Source organism: Oryctolagus cuniculus, chromosome 6, assembly GCF_964237555.1.
Source record: "Oryctolagus cuniculus chromosome 6, mOryCun1.1, whole genome shotgun sequence".
NCBI classification, from domain to species: domain Eukaryota; kingdom Metazoa; phylum Chordata; class Mammalia; order Lagomorpha; family Leporidae; genus Oryctolagus; species Oryctolagus cuniculus.
In genome coordinates, this window is record NC_091437.1 from 109914714 (window position 1) to 109936264 (window position 21551).

A 21551-nucleotide genomic window follows, 5' to 3' on the forward strand; every position below is an offset into this window, starting at 1 on the left:
CCTGGCTTGTGGCTTTGGCCTTTCCCAGCCCTGATCACGCAACCATCTGGAGAGTGAACTAGTGGATGGAATCTCAGAATCTCTCTCTCTCTGTAACTCTAATGTTCTTAATTAATTAAAAATTAACAAATCTTTTTTTTTTTTTTAACAAAAAGGAAATCAACACAGAAGAGTCAGAAAAGTCAAGGCAGCAGGCTTCAGCACCCTTGGGGTCACTAGTAAGGTTATTCTAAAAACTCATTTTTAGCTGACTGGTACCCATACTGTTTCTCAACAGACAAATCACCAACTGGGAAGAATTAAACAATTAGTCTATGTGTTGTTATGTTTGGGAAGGTTAAAAATATCGGTCTCTTCAGTCTCATGACCGAAATTCAGTGTCAGCAACATGGACTCCCATCTAAGAGAAGAAAAGACAGTTAGATAACAAGCTCCATGAGCAGTGTCTCCACCTCCATTGTTCAGTATTCTGGGATTCCCACTGGCCGTCAGTCTACAGCTGGTCTTGATTCAGTATTTCCATATTATGGATTCTGAAATAGAGTTTCATCTACGATCTACAACTCCAGAAAAATTTGGCTCTTTCCTAAATTTTTGTGCTTAGAAATTTGATATAGTTTTATATATGGTTGTCAATGTTTATGTGTGCTTCAGAGAAGATGAGAAACATAAATTCAACAGTTCACATCTTAATCTGAGGAGAGGGGAGATGTGTTAGTACTAGAAGGAAAGGATAATTTTTATTTAGCTGTTTTTTTCTGTAGTTTCATTTTTATTCACCAGCAATAGATTATATTTTTGACAGTTAAATAGCTTTTCAGAAAAGGAAATCACTGATTAGGCCGCTTCTCAGCCTTTTGGCTAAGATCAAGTCTAGAAAGAGACTTGTAGAAAATAATATGAAAAATTATAGATGAATTAATATTGAATAAAAGTCTAAAATTGTTTATGATTGGAAATATTTTAAATGATAATATCAAAATAGAAAAACAACATTAAAGTGAATTGCATCAAAGCTTTCAAGTTATCATTAGGAACTGGAATTAAAGTTATAAATTTCATCAAAATCTTGGCATTTTGACAGGCTATCAGGGCTATTCATTTTTATTGTAATTTTTACTCATGTATTATTATTACTAGGTGTTTTAAGGTTTTTATCCCTATTTTTGTATCTTCTTTATATTTTCTGGCTTATTGTGACCCATAGTCCATCACAACAATGTGGTATTTACAATGACAGGCTCAACACTGATCAAATTGACATTAGAATAATACCATTCTCTGGAAATTCTGATTTGTTTCTAAGAATCATGACTACTTTTCTTTTTGTATTATTATTTATTTTCATTTGAAAGTCATGATTAGGGAGATAGAGAGAGTGACCTTCCATCTGCTGGTTACTCCCCAAATGGCCACAACAGTGAGGGCTAGGCCTGCCTGAAGCCAGGAGCCAGGAGAATCATCTGAGTCTCCTTCTTTGACAAAGGGGTCCAAGCACTTGGGCCATCCTCTAGCACTTTCCCAGGTGCGTTAGCCGGGAGCTGGATCAGAAGTAGAGCAGCCGGGACATAAACCAGTACCCACATGCTTTGCAGGCACTGCAGTCAGTGGCTTAACTGACTATGCCACAGTGCTGGCCCTAACTACTTTTCTTTTATAAAGGATTTTGTCCCAACTAGATCACCATGCTCTCACTAATATTTTAAGTGCTTACATCCAGGGTTTGTAATAATCACCACTCATGTTGATTCTAGCATAGGAAGTCAATAATGCCATTATCCAAATTTTACAAGTGGAGTAAATGAAGGTCAGAGGAGTTTAGTGTTTCTCAGAAACACACAGCAGATAGAAAATGGTGTTATTATTTGAAGAAAGATCACTAGATTCCAGACTGCTTTCCATATACTATTACTTATTCTATGCCTATAATTTAACTTACAGAAATTATTTTGCCAAGTTTGTTCCTTGTCATTACTTATTATAAAGTTTATAATTCTATTTACTTTTCCCCAAATTATTAATTTTCAAGATATTTTGGAATTATAAGATTATTAGGCCTTCTAGATTTGAAAAAATACTTAGTTATGCTAAATGAAGTAATGATTTTTCTTTTTTTTCATTTTTTTAACTTTTATTTAATGAATATAAATTTCCAAAGTACAGCTTATGGATTACAATGGCTTCCCCCCCCATAACTTCCCTCCCACCCGCAACTCTCTCCTTACCCTCTCCCTCCCCCCTTCCATTCACATCAAGATTCATTTTCAATTCTCTTTATATACAGAAGATCAGTTTAGCATATATTAAGTAAAGATTTCAACAGTTTTGAGGTGTTTATTTTTTCCTGAGTATCATTAGAATTTAAAAAGTTGCTTTACATTTTAAGTAAAACAATATATCATTTCACAAGAGACTAATGTTGGGTTGCTGTGTATTTTATCTAAAACATAGTTTAAATTTTTTTTTTTTATCTTTTATTTAATGAATATAAATTTCCAAAGTACGACTCATGGGTTACAATGGCTTCCCCCCCCATACCGTCCCTCCCACCCACAACCCTCCCCTTTCCCACTCCCTCTCCCCTTCCATTCACATCAAGATTCATTTTCGATTATCTTAATATACAGAAGATCAGCTTAGTATACCTTAAGTAAGTATTTCAACAGTTTGCTCCCACACAGAAACATAAAGTGAAAAATAATAGATGATTTTTTTTAAATGATGATGAAATCAGATCAGACCTATTGTCATGTTTAATCCCAGTGAGAGTCAAGTTGGGAATTGAAAATTTCTTTCCTTTTTTTTTTTTTTTTTTTTTTTTTTTTTTTTACAGAAGATCAGTTTAGTGTACATTAAGTAAAGATTTCAGTCGTTTGCACCCCCATAGAAACACAAAGTGAAATATACTGTTTGAGTACTCGTTATAGCATTAAGCCTCAGTGTACAGCACGTTAAGGACCGAGATCCTACATGAGGAGTAAGTGCACAGTGACTCCTGTTGTTGACTTTACCAATTGACACTCCTGTTTATGGCATCAGTAATCTCCCTATGCACCAGTTATGAGTTTCCAAGGCTATGGAAGCCCCTTGAGTTCTCCGACTCTTATCTTGTTTAGACACGGTCATAGTCAAAGTGGAGGTTCTCTCCTCCCTTCAGAGAAAGGCACCTCCCTCTTTGAAGACCTGTTCTTTCCACTGGGATCTCACTCACAGAGATCTTTTTGCCAGAGTGTCTTGGCTTTCCATGCCTGAAATACTCTCATGGGCTTTTCAGCCAGATCCGAGTGCCTTTAGGGCTGATTCTGAGGCCAGAGTGCTATTTAGGACATCCGCCATTCTATGAGTCTGCTGAGTATCTCACTTCCCATGTTGGATCACTCTCCCCTTTATTTATTCTATCGGTTGGTGTTAGCAGATACTAGACTTGTTTATGTGCTCCCTTTGACTCTTAGTCCTTTCATTATGATCAATTGTGAACTGAAATTGATCACTTGGAGTAGTGAGATGGCATTGGCACATGCCACCTTGATGGGATTGAATTGGAATCCCCTGGTATGTTTCTAACTCTACCATTTGGGCCAAGTCAGCCCGAGCATGTCCCAAATTATACATCTCTTCCCTCTCTTATTCCCACTCTTATGTTTAACAGGGATCACATTTCAGTTAATTTTCAACACTTAAGAATAACTGTGTGATAATTACAGAATTAAACCAGTCATATTAAGTAGAACAGACAAAAAAAATACTATGAGGGATAATGTATTAAGTTGTCCATTAGCAGTCAGAGCTATGCTGATCAAGTCACCATTTCTCATAGTGTCCATTTCACTTCAGGAGGTTTCCTTTTTGGTGTTGAGTCAGTTGTCACCGATCAGGGAGAACATATGGTATTTGTCCCTTTGGGACTGGCTTACTTCACTCAGCATGATGTGTTCCAGATTCCTCCATTTTGTTGCAAATGACTGGATTTCGTTGTTTCTTACTGCGGTATAGTACTCTAAAGAATACATATCCCATAATTTCTTTATCCAGTCTACCGTTGATGGGCATTTAGGTTGGTTCCAGGTCTTGGCTATTGTGAATTGTGCTGCAATAAACATTAGGGTGCAGACCGCTTTTTTGTTTATCAATTTAAACTCCTTTGGGTAAATTCCAAGGAGTGGGATGGCTGGGTCGAATGGTAGGGTTATATTCAGGTTTCTGAGGAATCTCCAGACTGATTTCCATAGTGGCTTGACCAGTTTGCATTCCCACCAACAGTGGGTTAGTGTCCCTTTTTCCCCACATCCTCGCCAGCATCTGTTGTTGGTAGATTTCTGTATGTGAGCCATTCTAACCGGGGTGAGGTGAAACCTCATTGTGGTTTTGATTTGCATTTCCCTGATTGCTAGTGACCTTGAACATTTTTTCATGTGCCTGTTGGCCATTTGGATTTCCTCTTTTGAAAAATGTCTATTGAAGTCCTTGGCCCATCTCTTAAGTGGGTTGTTGGTTTTGTTTTTGTGGAGTTTCTTGATCTCTTTGTAGATTCTGGTTATTAACCCTTTATCTGTTGCATAGTTTGCAAATATTTTTTCCCATTCTGTCGGTTGTCTCTTCACTCTCCTGACTGTTTCTTTTGCAGTACAGAAACTTCTCAATTTGATGCAATCCCAATAGTTGATTTTGGCTTTGACTGTCTGTGCCTCCCGGGTCTTTTCCAGAAATTCTTTGCCTGTGCCAATATCTTGAAGGGTTTCTCCAATGTTCTCTAATAACTTAATGGTGTCAGGATGAAGATTTAGGTCTTTAATCCACGTTGAGTGGATTTTTGTGTAAGGTGTAAGGTAGGGGTCTTGCTTCATGCTTCTGCACATGGAAATCCAGTTTTCCCAGCACCATTTATTGAATAGACTGTCCTTGCTCCAGGAATTAGTTTTAGATCCTTGATCAAATATAAGTTGGCTGTAGATGTTTGGGTTGATTTCTGGTGTTTCAATTCTGTTCCATTGGTCTATCCATCTGTTTCTGTACCAGTACCATGCTGTTTTGATTACAACTGCCCTGTAGTATGTCCTGAAGTCTGGTATTGTGATGCCTCCGGCTTTGTTTTTGTTGTACAAGATTGCTTTAGCTATTCGAGGTCTCTTGTGCCTCCATATGAATTTCAGCATCATTTTTTCTAGATCTGCGAAGAATGTCTTTGGTATCTTGATTGGGATTGCATTGAATCTATAAATTGCTTTTGGGAGAATGGACATTTTGATGATGTTGATTCTTCCAATCCATGAGCATGGAAGATTTTTCCATTTTTTGGTATCCTCTTCTATTTCTTTCTTTAAGGTTTTGTAATTTTCATCGTAGAGATCTTTAACGTCCTTGGTTAAGTTTATTCCAAGGTATTTGATTGTTTTTGTAGCTATTGTGAATGGGATTGACCTTAGCAGCTCTTTCTCAGTCATGGCATTGCTTGTGTATACAAAGGCTGTTGATTTTTGTGCATTGATTTTATATCCTGCCACTTTGCCAAACTCCTCTATGAGTTCCAATAGTCTCTTAGTAGAGTTCTTTGGATCCTCTAAGTACAGAATCATATCGTCTGCAAAGAGGGATAGTTTGACTTCTTCCTTCTTGATTTGTATTCCTTTGATTTCTTTTTCTTGTCTGATGGCTCTGGCTAAAACTTCCAGAACTATGTTAAATAGCAGTGGTGAGAGTGGGCATCCCTGCCTGGTGCCAGATTTCAGTGGAAATGCTTCCAACTTTTCCCCATTCAATAGGATGCTGGCTGTGGGTTTTTTATAAATTGCTTTGATTATATTGAGGAATGTTCCTTCTATACCCAATTTGCTTAGAGTTTTCATCATGAAAGGGTGTTGAATTTTATCAAATGCTTTCTCTGCATCAATTGAGATAATCATATGGTTTTTCTTCTGCAGTCTGTTAATGTGGTGAATCACATTGATTGATTTGCGAATGTTGAACCATCCCTGCATACCAGGGATGAATCCCACTTGGTCTGGGTGGATGATTTTCCTGATGTGTTGTTGTATTCTATTGGCCAGAATTTTATTGAGGATTTTTGCGTCTATGTTCATCAGGGATATTGGTCTGTAATTTTCTTTCAGTGCTGCATCTTTCTCTGGCTTAGGGATTAAGGTGATGCTGGCTTCATAGAAAGAATTTGGGAGGATTCCCTCTTTTTCGATTGTTCTGAATAGTTTGAGAAGAAATGGGATTAGTTCTTCTTTAAATGTCTGGTAGAATTCAGCGGTGAATCCATCTGGTCCTGGGCTTTTCTTTGTTGGGAGGGCCTTTATTACTGTTTCAATTTCTGTTTCAGTTATGGGTCTATTTAGGTTTTCGATGTCTTCATGGTTCAATTTAGGTAGGTTGCATGTGTCCAGGAATCTATCCATTTCTGATAGGTTTTCCTGTTTGCTGGCGTACAGGTCCTTGTAGTAATTTCTGATGATTCTTTTTATTTCTGTGGTGTCTGTTGTTACGTTTCCTTTTTCATCTCTGATTTTATTGATTTGGGTCTTTTCTCTTCTTTTTTTAGTTAGTTGGGCCAATGGGGTGTCAATTTTGTTTATTTTTTCAAAAAACCAGCTTCTCGCTTGGCTGATTTTTTGTAATGTTTTTTTGGATTCAATCCTATTAATTTCTTCTCTGGTTTTAATTATTTCTCTTCTCCTACTAGATTTGGGTTTGGTTTGCTGCAGTTTTTCTAGGTCCTTGAGGTGCGCTGAAAGCTCATTTATTTGGTACCTTTCCAATTTCTTGGTATAGGCACCTATTGCTATAAATTTGCCTCTCAATACTGCTTTTGCTGTATCCCATAAGTTTTGATATGTTGTGTTGTTGTCTTCATTTACTTCCAGAAAGTTTTTGATTTCTCTTTTGATTTCTTGAATGACCCAGTGTTCATTCAGGAGCATGTTGTTCAGTCTCCATGTGTTTGCATACTTTCTGGGGTTTCCTGAGTTGCTAATTTCCAGCTTCATCCCGCTGTGGTCTGAGAAGCTGCATGGTATGATTCTAATTCTTTTAAATTTGCTGAGACTTGCTTTATGGCCTAGTATGTGGTCAATCCTAGAGAAGGTTCCATGCGCTGCTGAGAAGAATGTGAAGTCTGTAGATGTAGGGTTGAAAGTTCTGTATATATCTGTTAGATCCATTTGGGCTATAGTGTCATTTAAATCTGCTGTTTCCTTGTTGATCTTCTGTCCGGATGATCTGTCTATTTCTGAGAGTGGAGTATTGAAGTCCCCCAGTACTATTGTATTGGAATCTAAATCTCCCTTTAAGTTCCTTAACATATCTTTTAAATAGACCGGTGCCCTGTAATTAGGTGCATATACATTTATAATAGTTACATCTTCCTGTTGAATTGAACCCTTAATCATTATATAGTGTCCCTCTTTGTCTCTCTTAACAGTTTTTGTATTAAAGTTTATTTTGTCTGATATTAATATGGCTACACCTGCTTTTTTTTGGTTTCTGTTGGCATGGAATATCTTTTTCCAACCTTTCACTTTCAGTCTGCATGCCTCTTTGTTAGAGAGATGTGTTTCTTGTAGGCAACAAATAGTTGGGTTGTGTTCTGTGAGCCAGTCAGCTAAACGGTGTCTTTTAACTGAAGAATTCAGACCATTAATGTTCAATGTGACTATTGATACGTAGTGACTTTGCCCTGCCATTTTCCCGGAAATATTTTCTAGTATATGCTTTGAGCTTCCCATGCTCTTTTACTGGTAGGTGTTCTTCCCTTCCCTTCTTTCATATTGATGGCCGTGTTTCTGTGTTTCTGAGTGTAGCACATCTTTAAGTATCTTTTGCAGTGCCGGACGAGTGGCCACAAAGTCTTTCAATTTCTGTTTGCTATGAAAGGTCTTTATTTCACCTTCATTCACAAATGAGAGCTTGGCAGGATATAATATTCTGGGCTGGCAATTTTTCTCTCTTAGCACCTGTGCTATGTCTCGCCATTCCCTCCTAGCTTGTAGGGTTTCTGATGAGAAGTCAGCTGTGAGTCTGATTGGAGATCCTCTGAGAGTAATCTGACATTTCTCTCTTGCACATTTTAGGATCTTTTCTTTATGTTTCACTGTGGTAAGTTTAATTACCACGTGTCGTGGTGAGGATCTCTTTTGGTCATGTTTATTGGGGGTTCTATGAGCTTCCTGTACTAGGATATCTCTGTCCTTCTCCAAACCTGGAAAGTTCTCTGCTAGTATCTCACTAAAAAGGCCTTCCAATCCTTTCTCTCTCTCCATGCCTTCAGGAACTCCTAGAACTCGAATGTTGGTTTTTTTGATAGTATCCTGTAGATTCCCAACAATATTTTTTAGGTTTCTAATTTCCTCTTCTTTTCTTTGGTTTGACTGTATGTTTTCCTGTGCTCTATCTTCTAAGTCCGATATTCTCTCTTCTGCTTCACCCATTCTGTTTTTAAGGCTTTCTAATGTGTTTGTCATTTGATCTATTGAGCTCTTCATTTCATTTTGATTTCTCTTCACTATAACACTTTCCTGTTCTACTAGTTTCTGAGTTTCATTTTGACTCTTCCTTAAAATTTCGTTTTCACGAGAGAGATTTTCAATCTTGTCCATTAAGGATTTCTGTAGTTCAAGGATTTGCTTTTGAAAACTTCTAAATGTTCTTATCATAAATTTTTTGAAATCCGTATCTTGCATTTCTTCTATCTCATCATCTTCATACTCTTGGCTTGGGGTGTTTTGCTTATTTGGAGGCATCATAGTGTCATCGTTGATCTTGCTCCCTCTATTTCTGTGTTTGTTACTCGGCATAGTTAATTCTTCTTGCATCACTGTGCGTTTTTTTTTCTTTCTTTCTTTTTTTTTTTTATTTATACTGTGTCCGTGTTAAGTGGACTGCCTGCTGTTGGAGGAGCCTTGGAGGCTTGAGATGGGTGCGGCCTGAGAGCTCTGCCTGGTTCTTCCAGGTTAAGGGTGTGCAAAGGTGACACCCTCAGGTTATGCGTGGTAAATCTCTCTCTTTTTATTTATTTATTTATTTTATTTATTCAGGGGGTAAGTAACACCGCAGGGTACGGCTGTGCAGAATTGATGGTATTTAGCTTCCAGTCTTTGGCTCCTCTGGACTCCCACTGGGTTGCCTAGGCTACTGAATTGTAGTGACTCAGTTCCTTAGCTCTCCCCCATTGATATGTAAATCCAGAGAGCAGGCCTGCTCTTTGTCTCTTGGGAATTCTAGCCTTGCAGCCTTGTAACCTTTGCAAGGTTAGGGGGAAGAGAAACCCCGAAGCTTTTTTTTTTCCTTCTTTCCGGTAGTGAGTTTGCTGCACTTTCCAGCCCCCCTCTAGATTCTGACCCCCGTTTCCCCACCAATGTCTCGGGTTATTGAGCTCACCTCCCCTTCCAGCGCCGATGTGTGGAGCGTCCCAAGTCTCCCCGCTGTTGTCTGTGTGGCATGCACTCCCCTTGGAGCACTGGGGCTTCTGCGGCTCCGTCCCGCGACTTGGCTTCCGCGCGGTGGGCGACCTTGTTCTCCCAGTAGGTCCTCCGATTCACGATTCCCGTGCAATTTTTTCCTGGTTCTTTTTTCTGCGGCTACCGTAACTCCCCTTTTATTAAACTAAATTTTCCCGGACTATCGGTGCGCGCCCTCACTATTCCGCCATCTTGGCTCCGCCCCTAAAACATAGTTTAAATTATTTAACAGGGTTTTTAAAAAATTGCATCCCTAAGATTCCTAGATGCTGTTATTTTTAAAAATTGCTTAGTTGAGCTACAGTACTAGAAAATTTTATCTGATAGATATATTTTAATAGATTTATTTATTTGAAAGAGCCCCTCTCTGAGAATTCACTCCCCAAATGCCTGCAACAGCTTCCTGCCAATTCTGAAGCTTGGAACACAGAGATCATTCCTTGTATCCCATGTGGGTAGCAGGAATCCAATTATTCAAGCCATCACAGAGGCCTCCCAGGGTCTGCATTAGTAGAAACCAGAGTCAGGAGCAGAGCTGATAATTGAACTCATGAGATGTGCATGTCTTACGTATTAAGCCAAATGACCAACTCTGAAATATTTTTTGATTGAATACTTTTAGTCTAAATCAATCTGATCTTTAAAATTTCAGAATAACACATATTTTTCTCTGTTCTGAAGGTAATAAAGATAATATGTTTGTACATGTGAAATTGTCACAAGCACAATTTTATTTAACCAAAATGTATATATTTTTATAATCACAGTGCAGTTTTCATCTAGTTGGTATTTATCTATGAAATGTATGTACTTTGACAAAATCTATAGTACACATGATAGAATCAGGACTTTTTAAATGACTGTGAAGTTTGAATTGTTCAGCACCGTTTTTGCTTTGCAATTTCCTTGAACAACACATTCTGCAATTGCCGAAATACTATCCCCAAAGTCTATTTATCCATAAGAAATAAAAGTATATTTTATACTTTTATAAAGTATAAAAGTGGAAGTTTCTGATTTTTTCTTATTGAATATAGTTTTACAGAAGAAAATTATAATTATTCTTAGTTTGTGAAACACAGTATTCCCTTGCATGACATTTTATCTTTAAAAAATTTCATTTACTTATTTTTTTTCTTTTTTGATTGAAGGTCTCTCTCTCCCTCTCTCTAACTCTGGCTTCCAAATAAATAAAATAAATCTTAAAACTAAAGGCTGAGTAGGAAGGAGCAAGTTCAGGAGCATTCCAGGGGCTCAGTTTCCAAGTTGAAGGTCAAAGTCCTGAGGCCAGCAGCAGGCCAGCTCCCTGGGCCCACCCTCTGCATCTCCATCCCACCCCCACCCACTCCATTCCTTGGAGACTAATGAGCCATGCTCCGCAGGCTGTGCCAGCCTCACTCTCTACCTGGGAGCTGCCTTCCTGTTTCCCTAACTGACCCACACCAAGCACTTCACTCCCACCCCAGCTTGTACAGGAGGTCCTATCCTTGGCCTCTGCTTTGCCTATGTGACTCATTTTACTGTAGCTAATTATTTAATTATCAGATTCTAAAGTCTGACAGTGGATTGTGTAAGTGTGCAACGTGGCACACACAGAAATTGTGGCTGGATAGGTTAAACTGTTAGGCTTCTAGTCTAGAATTCAGTCTGTGGCATCTGGTAGTGTGTTTAAGTTAAGAGGAAATAAAAAGGTCTACCTAAGTACAAAGCATATTAATTTGCCATCAAGGGTGGATTGTCAAGTCTCATTAAGCATAGGGTTTTTGTTTGTCCCTTGTTGATCTGTGACACAGGAGATAAGCATGAATGACTTGATAGCTCACAGAGGTTTATTTTTTTTCCCTCTGATGACAGAGCACATGTTTGCCACAGTGAAGGTCTCACCCTGCATCCATACAGGTGAGCTCTAACCACAGCTGTGCAACTGGGCTGGACAATTGCAATCAGTTTGTGTTTATATTTTGCATAGCAATTATTATATTCTGAGGATTGTACATACTATAGTGAGCTGAAAAATATTTTCAAGGTTTTCTCTCTGAAAGGCTTTATATATGTCACTAATCCTTTCTGAAGTTGAAAATTAAGGATATATTTCATGCGTTGTTATCTGGCAGCAGATTAATGACTGACATTTCTGAGAGTCTGCATCTCAGAATTTAAATAAACACTTGTTCACTCGAAGCATTAGAATCAATGTGCTCTTTCTGCTATCACTGTAAAGGGAAATGATTCTGAGGTAAATATAAAGAGAGGTGTGAAGACACATAAAAAGGTCTTATAGTACTTCAGAAACACTGCTTTTTAGAGATTACTATCCCTCAGTGTAGAATTCTTAGTACCGTGTTATGTTCAAGTTAGCATGTCTTGGAAAGAGAGTAAGATCCTCAAATCCATGCACGAGGTAAATCTAGTACTTGAGACCATCACTAAGTAAATGGTGATTGAGTTAACACAATGGTTTGCACTGATACGCATCACAAATAGGAGTGTTGGATAAATGTTGGATTAGACATTAGGTGGTCTTGGTCTTACCCTTGGAATTATATGATCAAAATCACTGGGCTTTTGTGCTCAGTTGCTTTTCTTATAAAACAGCACCAATAAAACAAGTCTCATTTGTTGGTAATATTATTTTCAAGATCAAGTAGTTAATAATAATGAAGTGTTTTTATACTCAAATTACAATATAAATATACAAAACAATTTAGGTAGAAAATGTTAAACTGTAGTGAGACACGTATAAATATGTTGAACTTCACATTTAGCATATTAATACTATATATCAACCACTTATACATATATCTACAATTGTTTTGTTAAAGTTGAATTTTTCAAAGTTTGTTCTGTGATTGAATTTTATCCTATACAATGGGCAACCCATTCTTGGAAGAAACCAAGAATACGAAGTTGTTAAGCATTTTGCCTTAGTTCATTACATTCATGTACTGATACCTTCATTATATTTGGCTGTCCTAGGGCTGTAACTTTACAAAGTAGGACAGTACAATGCTGCTTCTAAAAATAATAATTTCCTTAAGAATCCATTGTCATTGAAGAATCATATGAGATATTAAAGGGTTAAGGTCTTTTGAATGCTACATTTTATTTGGTCTCTAGTGTATTTTTTTTTTTTTTTTGACAGGCAGAGTGGACAGTGAGAGAGAGAGACAGAGAGAAAGGTCTTCCTTTGCCATTGGTTCACCCTCCAATGGCCGCCGCGGCCTGAGCGCTGCGGCCGGTGCATCGCACTGATCTGAAGGCAGGAGCCAGGTGCTTCTCCTGGTCTCCCATGGGGTGCAGGTCCTTGGGCCATCCTCCACTGCACTCCCGGGCCATAGCAGAGAGCTGGCCTGGAAGAGGGGCAACCGGGACAGAATCTGGCACCCCGACCGGGACTAGAACCTGGTGTGCAGGCGCCGCAAGGCGGAGGATTAGCCTATTGAGCCACGGTGCCAGCAGTGTCTAGTGTATTAATATTTTTACAATTGTCCTTTTGGGCTGCTTATAACAAAATAACTTAGATTGGGTAATATCTGAAGAACAGAAATATATTTCTCATGGTACTGCCACCTGAGGAGTTCAAAATCAAGGCACTGGTAGGTTTAGTGTTCGGTGAGGGCCCTGGCTGTGTATCTAAGATTTGTGCCTTAAATATGTTTCCTTGCAAGGGTCAGGGGATAAAAAACAGAAGGTCTAAATAGTTCCCTCCAGCTCTTTTATAAAGTTATAAAGCCCTTGCATAAGGGCTCTGCCTGCATCACTTATTTACCTCCTAAAGGCCCTCATCTCTTAATGCTCTCACATTGGAATATAAGTTCCAACACATGAATTTTGGAAGGACACATACATGCAAATCACAATAGTTCAACTTGGTCTCCTAAGAATAGGCCTGATACATCCATAGCCCAAAATTCTAAGCAGCCTTTGTGTTGTATATGGATTGTAGCCTGCAGGTGTGGGCCACTCCAGAAAGAGATTTACAGGTGCTAGTATTATAAGGAAGTCCTCTAGAGAACCCTCAGATTCTGACAGATGGTTATATAGAAGTGGCTGTTATATGTAAAGTGTTTTATAGAACCTTAGGGATAATCAGGTAACACTACAAATAATGCCTGCTGAATATGCAATAGGTAAGAGAATATCAGCATACTTTTTTTTTTCAGCATACTTTAAAAAATAATTTTGGTATCTGGATTCTCAAGCCTATAAAACCTACTTTTTGTTTGTAATTCACATGTTTTTCCCCTGTATAAATCTTTTCAAATTTGATATCATTACTATTTCTATTTATGATTATAAATGATATTCATTTTTATTTTACTGAATAAGCTTCACAACTATCAACTAAACAATAGCTACATACTGATAGTGATTATGTTAAGGCTATTTCAGTAAACTACAAGCTTTTTCTTTATACAATAGAGGGCACCCCTCCCTACCGAATTTTTTCTTAATAGCTCTACTTTCCTGTTTGAACCTATTGTGTATAGTGGGTGCCAATTTTTTATATGGATAAATGGGTTTTATATACACTGTTAAAATAATGAGATCCATTCCAAATAGAAATTGTGTATCTCTCAACTCATTACTGAGCATGTTTTTCTTTGAACACTGCTTTCCCAAAGTATAAAGAGTTTTAAAAATCATAACACTAATAGTAATAGTCAAAAGTATTTGTTGTATATCTATGATTCTCAAAGTTATACTGCTGTTCTTTCCATAAATATGAAAATCTCTACAAAATTGTGTATTTCAACCTATTTAATGTACACAGGGTTTTCTATTTGATCTATATTGTTGGTCATGCAAGAAAGAATAGTGATCACTATCATTTTATGCATCTCAAAAATTATCTATACATAGTGTATAAGGATGGGATTACTGTTCAGTGGAGGTATCAGGGAAAACATATTTCTTGTCCATGAGGTATACAGAGCCTTTTATGTTAAATTACTGAAAAAATTTTCTCATCTAGCGAAATATCTGAGTGCTTCTGTCAGGGTTGTCAACTGTCGCTTAAAGTCATCATGCAGTCATTGAAAGCAACGGATTTGTAATGAATACTTTGTTCTAAAATGATGGAAGGAAAATAATCCAGTTACTATTTGCCTGTTTTGATGAAGTTGGGAAGGCTGTTATGAAAGTATTGATGGAGATTTATGTGTCTAGTCCAATTAGTAACTCTAAGAAGAAATAAAAAGAAGCCATTTATCCACCTAGTCATTCACTTAAAATATGAATGCAGTTTTTAATTTAATTTGAAAATAAGGAGACAGATATTCCATCTACTAGTTCACAATCCTTATGCCTGCACCAGCCAAAGGTGGGCCAGGGCAGTGTCATAAGCTCAGAACTCCAAATGGCTGTCCAGTGAGGATGACAGTGATTCAAGTACTTAAACCGTTACCTGCTGCCTCCCAGGGTACACATTAACAATAAGCTTGAATCAAACATAGAGCTGAGACTTAAACCCAGGCACTCCAGTTTGGAATGAAAGAGTTCCAAGTGGTAACTTGACCACTATAGCAAAATGCTGTTCATTCATTTTTAAAATATTTATATACACACTTAATTAAATCATAGTTAACACTCCTTCACCCTTTACTCCACTAAAATGTACAAGTATTGCATGTTAATAAAAATATATTAATGGGGCTGGTGGTGTGGCACAGTAGGTTAAGCCTTCGCCCATGGAACCTGTATCCCAAATGAGTGCTGGTTTGCATCCTGGCTGTTGCATGTCCAATCCAGCTCCCTGCTAATGGCCTGGGGAAGCAGTAGAAGATGGCCCAAGTGCTTGGGCTCTGCCCCCTTGTGGAAGACATGGAACAAACTCCTGGTTCCTAGCTTCGGATGGGCCCAGCTCCAGCCAGTGCAGCCCTTTGGGGAGTGAACTCATGGATGGAAGACTCTTTCTCTGCCTCTCCCTCTCTCTGTCTATAACTCTGCCTCTCAAATAAATAAATAATTTTTTAAAAAGTCTTTAAAAATATGTTAAGCACTTAATGTGTTCAGAATCTTGAGAAAACATTATATAAGACAGATATAAAATGTGTAATATATGTCATACCTATATTTAATTAGTAAGAAAATGAAAATAAGACATAATAGAAAGACATAGACCAGAAGTAGTTCACTTTTTTCCTCATTTTTTTTATTATTGTTAAGATTTTATTTATTTATTTATTTGAGAGGTAGAGTTACAGACAGTGAGAGGGAGAGACAGAGAGAAAGGTCTTCCTCCTGTTGGTTCACTCCCCAAATGGCCGCAAGGGCCGAAGCTGTGCCAATCTGAAGCCAGGAGCCAGGAGCTTCTTCCTGGTCTCCCATGCAGGTTCAGGGGCCCAAAGACCTGAGCCATCTTCTACTGCTTTATCAGGCCACAGCAGAGAGCTGAATTGGAAGAGGAGCAGCCGGGACCAGAACTGGCACCCATATGGGATGCTGGCGACACAAGCAGAGGATTATCCTACTGTGCCATGGCGCCGGCCCCCTCAAATTTTTTCTTAAATGATATTGAAATAAAACATACAGTTTGTCTCTTTTTACAAAATGTTATATGAATCATCAACAAAATATTTAAATTACTCAAATGAAATTATAGTCTGGAGAAGCTATTTTCTTCCATTTTAAAGTTGCATTTTTTATGCACACACACACATATATACATACACTACATTTTGCAATGTTTTAAATGACAATAAGCTCTGAAAATAATTTATATGTGAAGTTCATTTTAAAAGCCTCCAGTGACTATTGGACCAAAATGATGCCAATAAACCAAGCAAAAGTGTTAAGTCTCTTTAAAATGACCGAAGGATCCAATACCTTAACGGCAAGTAGGAGAATGAATACTTTTCTATTTTTTTCACTTTTTTAGAGCAGGAATCCGTGGTTTTCAGGCATATCTCACAAAGAAATAGTAAGTCCTGGATTCATCCTATAGTATTACATCAATAGCTACAGGATTTATTCCACCAAAGAGAAATTATGTTCTAAGTTATTCACAGTACATGCAATGCTAAATGCTATAAGTTATTACACCACATCCACATTTATGTAGATAGGAGCTTTATCTGATCTAGACATATAATAGACATTTTCACTTTATCATTTTTATTTGCTACTTAATACAAGTCCAAAAATTCATTTGGGGAAGAAAAGTCACCATTGAACCTATTGTAGGACATTTATTTATATTTTGGAAAGTATCAGAAATTTCAGAAGATTGGTTGTGGGATTTAAGACCTTTCACACCTAGGGCCAGTCTTCCAAAGCTGCATCAATAATGATTGAAAGTTGTTCATCTCTGCAGGCAGTTTCATAGCCTACATGAAATCATTTAGTGGTATAAATTTAACTCCGGAGGGAACTGTCATGATTGACAGTTTGAACAAAGAGGACACGAATGGAATGGACCTGTTAACTAAGAGTCGATGTGTTTCTCCTATGGGCATGACAATGTTTACATCTCCTGCAATTTAGTTTAAGTTCTACAAGAGCTTTAAAATAGAAAGATGTTTTATTCAGTTGAATAATATGAGATATAGATAAAAGCTATATTCCAGTGAATACACATGAGCAATTGTGCTAGTATTTCAGCATTGCTAGCATCAGAAAAAACAATTGAAAATCGGTGTCAGTTGCTTTTGTTTTGAATCTCCATACTTGCCTTACTGAACTTCATTTGCATGAATTATGCCATGCTATTTTTATAGGTTAGTCACAGAATAAGACAAAGTATATGTTTTCCATATTATTACATGGAAACCCTAGTTGGAGTCTGTGGATTGATAGATCTTACCATTTCTTAGGAAAAATATACAAATAATCTCTGGGCATTCTCAAAATACTTTGCTATCATTCTCTATCAATATAAATCTCAAAGTAAGTCTTGGCAGTTTGAGGCTTTCTTTCAGTGTGACATGGATCGTTACAATTGTGACATTGCCTCACAGTGTAGAGTCCTTGATACTATCATGATTTGTGTTTTCCGTAGGTAACTTGGAACGCTTTCCTGGCGCAACTTCAGATTCTAGAGGAAACAATGGAGAAGAGAAGTGAAACCCTTTTATTTTTTGTTTTGTTTAATGAATGCATTTTTACATAGATACAATCTTAGGAATATAGAGTGGTTCTTTCCCCCATGTCTCCCCACCCCGCTCCCATCCCACCTCCCATTCCCTCTCCTATCTCCTTCTTCATTATGGATCATTTTTAGTATGACTTTATATACAGAGGACCAACTCTATGCTAATCATAGATTTCAACAGTTTGCCCCCACGCCCACACATGACATATAGAGTACAGTTTGGGGAGATAATTTGCAGTCGGTTCTCGTATTACAATTCAATAGGGACAGAGGTCCTACCTTGGGGGCAAGTGCACAGTGACTACTGTTGTTCCTTTAACAAATAAACTCTTTTTTTAATGATGTCAGTGATCATCCAAGGCTCTTGTCATGGGCTACCAAGGCTATGGGAGCTTTTCGTGACCATAGACTGTGTCAGTATTTGGACATGGCCAAAAGCAAAGTGGATGTTCTCATCTCTCTTCAGAAAAGAGTGTCTCCTTTGATGACCCTTTCTTTCCTCTGAGGTCTCACAGAGATCTTCCGTTTAGGATTTTTCTCCCACAGAGTCTGTCTTTCCATGCCTGAAATGCTCTTGCAGGCCTTTCAGCCCAAACAGGAAGACTTATGTGTTGATTCTGAGGTCAGAATGTTATTTACTGCAAAAGTCATTCTAGGAGTCTGTTGTGTGGACTGCTTCCCATGTTGGTCCTTCCTGACTTTTTAAATTTTATTATTTTTACCAGGTACTTGATGTTATTTATATTGTCCCTTTTAAACTTAGACCGGTCTATCTGTTGCCGTTAACATTTAATATGATCATTGTAACAGTGAAGATGGTGTTTATACCATCTTATGGGTTCTTATGGGTTTGGAGCCCCATGATTAGTTCTTGGTCTGTACCCTGAGAGGTAAGTCTGTATGCCTGTATGCAGAACTATACGGTTTTACAGTTTTAGATGACCTCCTCCATCTCTTATTCTCTCCCTTATTTTAAACTGGGATCTTTTTCCAATTGCCTTAATATATATAATTAACTCTGTGTTACATAGAGACTTAAGGTCCTTGGTCCATCTTTTTATTGGGTTTTATTGTTTTGTTGTTGTGGGGTTTGATCATTTTATAGATTCTGGTTGTTAATCCTTTTTCAGTTGTGTAGTTTGCAAATAATTTTTCCCATTCTGTCGGTTGCCTCTTCACTTTCCTGTTTCTTTTGCTGTACAGAAACTTCTCAATTTGAAGTAATCCTATTTGTTAATTTTGGCTTTGACTACCTATGCCTCTCGGGTCTTTTCCAGGAATTCTTTGCCTGTTCCAACGTCTTGAAGGGTTTGCTCTATGCTCTCGATTAATTTGATGGTGTCGTGGCGTAGATTTAGATCTTTAATCCATGTTGAGTGGATTTTTTTTATATGGAGTAAGGCAGGGGTCTTGCTTCATACTTCAACATGTGGACATCCAGTTTTCCCAGCACCATTTATTGAATAGACTGTCTTTTTTTTTTTTTTTTTTTTGACAGAGTTAGAAAGGATACTTCAAAAGCTTCATGGAAAAATTGAATTAAAATATAAGACTATTTACTTTTTTTATAATACATATTTTCTATGAACTTTGTGAAGACCTCTAATACTTTAGAATAATCTCTTGAAACAAGTAATTCAGAGTTGTACCACCATATGCTTAATGTCTTAATTTTTTGTTTTTAATTTAAATTTATGTATAATTTCCCAATTTAAAGCTGATAAATTCATTTTTCTTCTTTGTCAAAATGTCATAGTGGCTGTATAAATTTTTAGAAGTCCTACAAGATACCTGTTAGAATAGCCAAAACACCAGTAGCAAAGTCTCTAATTCTCAGAGGAAGCTTGTTCCATCCATTCAAAACTCCTAAATGAGAAGTGAATACTTCCACTTGGTAATGTGAACAGAATTGCTCCTCCTGAAAAAAAAAAAAAAAAAAAAAAAGGCAAAACAAATCCATATGTTTTAGCGTTAACTCCACAATGTGATGGCATCTGGATGTGGGGCTTTTAGGAGACAGTTTGGGTTAGATGAGGTAATGAGGTTGAGGAATCTGTGATGAGATTAATGTCTGTATAAGACACTACATGTTATTATATTCTAGTTGATATGAATACCATTATGCTTTCTGCCTAGGGAAAGGAGCATGGTTTAAGAGAGTAAAAAGGAGATTTTGATGTGAATATAATCAATGTCTTCAAAAACTTTGTGAGTAGCAAATTTCATTTTGGCTGTGACTCCTTCATAAGTGTAGTATCTGAATTGAAATACTAAAACAAGAAACAACTAAAAGATCAAGAAATTTATATGCAGTGTTTTACATTTATAATTATTGAATTTTAAAACAATATCTAACACATACCATTATAATACTAATATATCATAATTTGCAAACTTAACAATAATATGCATTTAACAAAGAAATTCGGAATAATTTTTCTTACGCTTTTAAATAATAATGACTTCGACTGATGTTATGTCTGGGGAGTTTCAAACACTAGTTCATATTTCCTTGAATACAGGGCATTATACTGCTTCTATTGTTAGTGCCAGTCTAGCTAAACTTTTAACGTTGTCCACCAGATAAATCAGGATATTTCTCTCTTATTTATCTCATAGTATATGCATTCCTCCCACTAATCCTAAGGACTCAGAAAACACTTTTGAGTGTAGACCTGAGAAAGAGCTGGTTTGCACATGCTAAAAGAGATATTTCATGCTGGTGAAAGAGAAATGTATTCAATTTTTCTGGATACTGACAGAAGATTAACTAACACTTTCAAGTGTGTATCACCCAGGAATTTCAGAAATAGGAATTTATGCTTATGAAATTTGTCAGTACTCATCTTAGATATTTTTGTTACATAAGAAAATTGGAAACAAACTAAATGCCTATCAAGAAGGCTATATTCAATAAGATTATTTAACAATATTGGATATATAACACACTTGATAAGATTATTATAAAAATAACAGTGAGTATTCAAATAATAAGTCATAAAATTATATAGATTATGACTTTTTTCCTTTTTATATTTTTCCTAAGTACTAGGAAGAATGATGAAAAATATATCAAAATTTTAGCTATGAATATCTTCAGCCTTTCCTACCCAGCCTTCCCCAAATGTTTACTTTTGCAAAACTACATTATGCTTTACTTCAAGAAAATGTTTGAGGCTTAAGAATTAAATTTTTTTTTTAACTTTTATTTAATGAATATAAATTTCCAAAGTACGACTTATGGATTACAATGGCTTCCCCCCCATACCGTCCCTCCCACCCACAACCCTCCCCTTTCCCACTCCCTGTCCCCTTCCTTTCACATCAAGATTCATTTTCGATTATCTTAATATACAGAAGATCAGCTTAGTATACATTAAGTAAGGATTTCAACAGTTTGCTCCCACACAGAAACATAAAGTGAAAAATAATAGATGATTTTTTTAAAATGATGATGAAATCAGATCAGACCTATTGTCATGTTTAATCCCAGTGAGAGTCAAGTTGGGAATTGATAATTTCTTTTTTTCTTTCTTTTTTTTTTTTTACAGAAGATCAGTTTAGTATACATTAAGTAAAGATTTCAACAGTTTGTACCCCCATAGAAACACAAAGTGAAATATATTGTTTGAGTACTCATTATAGCATTAAATCTCAATGCACAGCACGTTAAGAATTAAATTTTAAGGCCGGCGCCGTGGCTCAATAGGCTAATCCTCCACCTTGCGGCGCCGGCACACCAGGTTCTAGTCCCGGTCGGGGTGCCAGATTCTGTCCCGGTCGCCCCTCTTCCAGGCCAGCTCTCTGCTATGGCCCGGGAGTGCAGTGGAGGATGGCCCAAGTCCTTGGGCCCTGCACCCCATGGGAGACCAGGAGAAGCACCTGGCTCCTGCCTAAAGATCAGCATGGTGCGCCAGCCGCAGTGCGCCGGCCACGGCGGCCATTGGAGGGTGAACCAATGGCAAAAAGAAGACCTTTCTGTCTGTCTCTCTCTCTCTCTCACT

General features: G+C 37.4%; 1 protein-coding gene across 20 annotated transcripts in view; it reads left to right on the forward strand.

Annotated features, from left to right (window-relative positions):
* RALYL (RALY RNA binding protein like) overlaps positions 1 to 21551 on the forward strand; it is an 833139-nt gene that overhangs the window by 356484 nt on the left and 455104 nt on the right. Inside the window, exon 2 of one of the 20 annotated variants that reach the window (XM_051844586.2) lies at positions 19684 to 19755. The exons of the other annotated variants lie outside the window; for them this stretch is intronic. The gene's annotated coding sequence lies outside the window, so the exon portion shown is untranslated. The remainder of the gene's footprint in view (positions 1 to 19683; positions 19756 to 21551) is intronic. 20 annotated transcript variants of the gene reach the window in all.